Source organism: Suncus etruscus, chromosome 12 (assembly GCF_024139225.1).
Source record: "Suncus etruscus isolate mSunEtr1 chromosome 12, mSunEtr1.pri.cur, whole genome shotgun sequence".
NCBI classification, from domain to species: Eukaryota; Metazoa; Chordata; class Mammalia; order Eulipotyphla; family Soricidae; genus Suncus; species Suncus etruscus.
Window position 1 is genome coordinate 73,655,686 of NC_064859.1, and position 6,239 is coordinate 73,661,924.

At 40.7% G+C, this 6,239-nt stretch overlaps 1 non-coding gene across 1 annotated transcript; it reads right to left on the reverse strand.

The window, feature by feature from the left end:
* Window positions 1-1,353: 1,353 nt before the first annotated feature.
* On the reverse strand, window positions 1,354-1,480 carry LOC126024832 (small nucleolar RNA SNORA51). The gene has a single exon (XR_007500932.1). It is a non-coding gene; the product is annotated as a small nucleolar RNA SNORA51 (small nucleolar RNA).
* Window positions 1,481-6,239: the final 4,759 nt, after the last annotated feature.

Below are 6,239 nucleotides of genomic sequence, written 5' to 3' on the forward strand. Positions count from 1 at the left end.
CAATTACCTTTTTCACGTCTTCTTTCAAACTGAAGTTGGAAGCCTCTCGAGGAACTCTGCCCATTTTCAGCATATTTGACTTTTGACTTCTATTTTTTTCCTCTTATTTTGTACCCCAATCTATTGCTTTTCTTTTCTTCAAACAAAACCACATACCTCGATATTTTTAGCTCTGCCTCTTAGAGGGGGGAAACAAGGGAGGGTTCCAGGACCAAACAGATATGTGATCACTAATAGTAAGCCAGACAAAGAGGGGTCCACCTACTCTAGCAGCCCGGGGGGTGGGGGGTGATGGTGGGGTATATGGGTTGTAGAAAGGGAACTGGAATGGGGGGAGGACATAGTTGGTAATGGGTATTTCCCTGATTCAATGTTAATATGTACCTAAAATACTACTGTGAAAGATATGTAAGCCATTATGGAAAAAAATTGTATTTTTAATCAGAAAAAAATAAATAAATAATGGTGATTTGAAGAGATTGTCTGCCTCCCTCCTCAAAGGGAGGGGACAGAGGTGTGGGTGTGGACACCTGAAACTCTTTGGGGTTGAGTACACAAGTCCTTTGACTTTTTACATTTTAAAATCTCCCTCCCCTTGGTTGCTGCTGTGGGAATGAATGTCTGGGGTCTCACATACGTGGTTGTGGTGCTCTTATGCTGAAGGCACATATTCTATCTGTTGTAGTGATCATGGGTGGGGCACATACTGCCTATGCAGTTCACAGACACCAGGCTATGTTGCATTTCAGATGATAGCACCAGGCATTCTAAATGGTAGAGCTGTTGGGTTTTCCCTCAGCAGATATGGGAGGCACCAAGAATTAAACTCAGAGTCTTATGGGAGGCACCAAGAATTAAACTCAGAGTCTTATAAAATAAGCACTTTTTTCCCCATAAGACAAGCACTTTGACCACTGAGACTTCCCCAGGTCACACCCAGATCTTAACAAGATTTTTAATTTTGGGGAAAACTTTGGGTTGTGATACAGCTATGATCAGAACTAGTCCAGGCACCCTGATTCTTTCTCTGATGGTAACAAGCAGAATACAAACTAGAATATATTTTCATGATCAAGAATTAAAAACCATATGTCCTACAAATGATAGATATCTTTTTATTTTTTAATGTCTGGCATCCTACCACAGGCATCATTTTAGAAGGTCCTGGGAGACATTTGGTGGAAATGGCAGGGATAATTTCGGCTATGTAACTCCTACAGCCATATCTTGCTTTGTCACTAAAAATCACAATTTAGGAATGGTGCTGGCATTTCCTCCAGCTGCTGAGATGTCAAGATGTCAATGGCTTCTATGAGTAGTTTTTAATTGTAACTGATTTATTTTTAATTATTTTTTTGTCCCCCAATTCACAAAACAGACCAGGGCCTGGGTTGAAGTATATATGGGGTGCATTTCCTGTACCTCCTCTTTCTATACAGTCAGTGTAAAGAACACAGCCTGTGGTAAGAATTGGGAGGCCTTATCTTTTCTTTTCTTTTCTTTTGATTTTTAATATATATATACACACATATATATAATCCTTCACCAGTGCAACATTTTAATATATTTTTTTAATATATTGCCTATATATTTATATATTGCCTATATTTTTCTAATATATAACTTATTTATTTCAAATTCATTACTAAATTAATTAATTTAATTAATTTCTTTTGGGTATTTGGGTTACACCCAGCAGCGCTCAGGGGTTACTCTATGCTCAGAAATTGCTCCAGGCAGGCTCGGGGGACCATAAGGAATGCCAGAATTCGAACCACCATCCTCTGCATGCAAGGCAAACGCCTTACCTCCATACTATCCCTCTGTTCCCCTAAATTAGTTTTTAACCCAAAAGTAACATATTAAATAACCAGATGTAATGTAATATAGTTCTATGGGCAGAACTTTTAACTGAGATAAATAAATATTCCCATTTCTGCAATGGCAGGGGTATATTTTTTTAACTTATCTAAAAGATGCGAGAGAGAGAGAGAGAGAGAGAGAGAGAGAGAGAGAAGAGAGAGAGATCTTTGTATTAAAGGATTTGGTTCTGAAAACAATTATTCTAATAATAAATGAATTGGCAAGGTGAAATGAGTTCCAGGTATAATAATAGCCAAGGATATATTACAATTCTTCCCTCTTCAATCCCGCCTCCAGCTATCACATGTTTGCAGCTCAACTGAGGTGAAACATTTTCATTACAGAGTATGTCACACATAATTGACAGTCTTTCAGTCAACTGAAGGACATTCTTGAGTCCAAGGGATTGTTAGAAGTAGATCAGAGGGTCAAAGTTCCTACCATCTGCCATGTTGAGAGTGACTTTAGGGTAATTCTCAGTGGGAGAAGCTGAGGACTTGTGTGCTATATCTAGAGAAAGATAGGGAACTTGACTCCTAAATCTTCTATTGATATGCAATCTTAAAATAGTATATATTGAAGATTTTTATACACTTCAACATTTTCTGTGGAGGGCCTTTATATTCTTAGTTTTAGGCAAGAACCCAAGTTTTCTGAGATTCCATAGCCAAATCATCAGTGAAATAGAAGAGAGGGTGGGGGGCTCTTGCTGGAGGCCATATGCAAGCGCGCTAGGGTGACAGTGTCTGAAAAGAAAGCCATTTCTATTTTTTACATCTTCTTTCACTATAGTACGGGTGTAAATTTTAACTGACATTTCAAACTAACTGAAATTTTCCGAGAATGGTAGAGAGGAGCAGGGAGGTGCAGAGAGGCAGTTTTTTCCTGAAAGTACACTTAAGACTTCACTGTTGAGGGAAAATGCCTATTTGATTTTAAATATTTTTGATCAAGACTAATCGATCCATTTTTCTGTCCCACGGTAACCTCAGGGGATTTCAGGAGACATAGAGCTTATGTCACCCCACCTCACCTCCCCCTGCAATGGGGAAGAAGAAGGGTGCAAACATTTTAGCCTTGGGGCTGTCTCTCCCATGTGAGGTGCAGTCACTAGCCGCAGAAGCCTACCCAGCTGGGGTGACCCTGCTCCTGCATCCTCCCTCCTCTCCTGCCTTTCCATCTTTCCTCTTCCTGGGCATGATCAACCCCCAGAAGTCCTTGTCTTCCTTATTTCTGTAGTGATGGGCCATAGGTGTTGTTTTCCAAAAATGGCAGCAAAAATATTTCTGGGTCTTGTGCTTTTCTAGAGCCTTGCCACGCTGTCAGCAAGACACAGAGTGTCTCCTGCCCTGCCTTGCCATGCCCTACACTAGATTTGGTGCGAACTTTGGCAGACATGCTGAAATCCAAGTTCAAAAGGCAGAACAAAATCTGCTGCTCTCCCAGCAGTCTTTCCCTGTACTCTCTCCCTCACTCTGTCCTTTCTCCATCCCTCCCTCCCCTCCACTTCTCTCCGCCCCCTCTTCTCTCTCCTTTCATCTCCTCTTCTTTTACATTTTTCTCCTCTCTTCCTCCCCCCCTTCTTCCCTTTCTCTGATCTTTTCCCTCCCCTCTTGCCTTCTCTCCCCATTTTTCTTTTCTTCTTTCTCCTCTCCTCTCCCCTCTCCTCCCCAAACTTTCCCTTCTCTCCTTTCTTATCTTCTCTTCTTTCCCCTCCAGGCCCCAAAACTCCCCTTTCCTCTTCTCTCCTCCTAAACCTTTCTTATCCCCTCCTCTCATCTCCCCTCTCACCCTGGAGATGTAGCTGCCATTTTGTATAGTTCTCACACTGCAGAGAACACTGTATCCAGGAATGCTTGCCCCAGCAGTCCCTCCCTACATTTAACATCATCACCTGACCCATAGGGATTGAAGCACCTGTGAGATGCCTCCCGCCCTGCCCCATGTCACCACAGCTGCAACTTAACTTCTGACTGAGGACACACATGGTGGAGACTACTGTAGATCTCTAAGCAAACTATCGATCACCTGCCTATTATCTCTCCTGGCAATTTCTTATCCTGCTATCCTGCTAGAGGGTAAGTAAGCCAAGGCATGGTGTAAGGAAATCTTCAATAAGCCACAATTAAGTCTTAATATTTTTGTATGTTTGTTTTGTTTTTGGGGGGCTATATCTGGTAGTGCTCAGGGGCTACTCCTGGCTCTGCACTCAGAAATTTCTCCTGGTAGGCTCTGGGGGACCCTATGGGATGTTGGGGATCGAAGCCGGGTTCCTCCCAGGTCAGCCACATGCAAGTCTAACACCCTACAGCTGTGCTATCACTCCAGCCCAGGTTTTAGTGCCTCAAGGTTCTTTTTTGGTTTATTTAGTTCATTTGTTTAAAATTAAAAGAAATCAATTAAAAATGTAAAGTCAGGAATTATAATCTTCAAACTATTAATTTATATAATCTTCTTAAAGGATTTTGAAAAACTGTGTCTCCGTTCACACCATTTTAAATTGCCATCTAAACTCATTTTTGTTGTTGCATTTTGGGCCACACCCAGTGACATTCAGGGGTTACTCCTAGCTATGTGCTCAGAAATCGCTTCTGGCTTGGGGGACCATATGGAATGCAGGGACCAAACCGAGATCCGTCCTGTATCAGTCGTGTGAAAAACAAACTCCCTCCCACTGCACTATCCCTCCAGCTCCCTAAAATCATTGTTAAAACTAATGACTGCAAATACAATTTCACACAAAAGCAGTCCAGCATTTCAGTTCAGCAAAGCCTGTGGACTATCAGCACAATTTAATTTTTATTGGGGAGGTGCACCCCACTGTGTTCAGGGCTTCCTCTTGAGCTTGCTGAACAGCAATAAATGGGAACAGGACCCCAGTCTCCAGTCCCTGTCGAAGTAGGTTGACTGTGATGCCACATCAATTGCCGGGCACCAGCAACTCTGAACCCTGGACCAGAGAGCCTTGGTGGGCTAGATCTGGTGCTATTCCAGTTACAGGGCATTAATGACTCAATGACTTTTTGTCATCCAGGTGCACACAACTTAGAACCACAGGCACCAGTTCAATCATACAAGCATTTAAAAAAGGGGCCAGTGATAGAACAGTGGTAGGGCATTTGCCAAGCATGCGGCCAACCCAGGACTAACTCAGGACAGACCTGGTTCAATTCTCTGCATTCCATATAGTCCCCAAGCCTGCCAGGAGTGATTTCTTAATGGAGCCAGGAGTAATCTCTGAGCACTGCCTGGTGTGGCTTAAAAACTAAACATACCCCTCAAAAAAAGGCAAATAAAAAATAGTACCCACTGTACTATTGTTCTGTCATTTCATTATAAAATTAACTATAAAATTCCTTTTTATGTATTTGCATTTTACCTACAATTTTTATTTTATATAATCTTTCAGGGTATAACATTACTGTATTTTAAGATATGATATTGATAATTTTGAAATTAAAACAACTGCAAGATAGACCAAGTTGAACATGCTCAAAAAGCACTCTGAGTTCAATATTACAGTCAAGTTAAGTGTGTTAGACTTGAAAATTAGGAGCAGGAGAGATAAATACAGTGGGTAAGGTGCTTGGTCCTCAAGCTCACCAGAAATGATTCCTGAGTTCAGCGAAATGCCCAAACACCACTGAGAATGGTTCAAAAACAAGAAATGATTTAAAAAATCATAATCTCTTTTTGGAAGTCCTATATTTTTGCATGTTGTTAAACTAGGAACATTCCTATTTTTGAATATTCTATTATTTTTCTACCTATTACAGCTCTTTTAGTAATAAAATCTGTTGATAATTTACATACCATGTTTATGTTTGAGTCTTGCATTTCAAGAGCAAGCTAAGGCTGCTACAGAGGAGATTGTATGTTGTTAGCAGAAAAAGATTCTCCTGTGTTGTGATGCTTTATTAAGTTTTAAGTTATAGTTAAAACTTAAGTCATACTTAAAACCTTTTAAGTTTTAAGTCAGTTTGCCTTTCAATAGAAGATATTGTACTAAGCAAGTACAGCAGGTGAGGAACAAGGAGCATATGTCCATACATGGGAGATTGTAGGGGAAATAGTCTAGTGGGGCTAGAGAGATAAGTCCAGCAGGGAGGGTGACCTATGTTCAATTTCTGGCACCATGTATGGTTCCTGGAACACTACTAGGAATGATAGTTGAGTGTAGATCTATGAGTAAACCCTGAGCACCACCAGGAGCTCCCAAACCAAAAATAAAGATGACTAGCTCTGAACTTATTTTCCTGAAAATCATTGTCATATTTATGAAACACTTCATAAGTGGGCAACATTACTTGAAAAAAATCAATTTTTACAGGACTAAACTGGAGCCATATTTTGAATTTTCATCAAATATCATAGAA